A 206-nucleotide genomic window follows, 5' to 3' on the forward strand; every position below is an offset into this window, starting at 1 on the left:
ACTAATTATGTGTATCTAAATGTGGAATATACAAAAAGAAGAAGCATATACATCTAATTATGTGTATCATAATCAAAACTAAGATCCATTTCTTTCGGAGACAAACAATCAAGACCCACTCTGAATTAAAGTTTTCTCTGTAGCAGCTATTTTGATTTGATCTAGTTATAAATGAACAATACATAATAATATTTGGGTTCAGGAGA

This window comes from Solanum tuberosum, unplaced genomic scaffold (assembly GCF_000226075.1).
Source record: "Solanum tuberosum cultivar DM 1-3 516 R44 unplaced genomic scaffold, SolTub_3.0 scf00017, whole genome shotgun sequence".
In the NCBI taxonomy this organism is placed as follows: domain Eukaryota; kingdom Viridiplantae; phylum Streptophyta; class Magnoliopsida; order Solanales; family Solanaceae; genus Solanum; species Solanum tuberosum.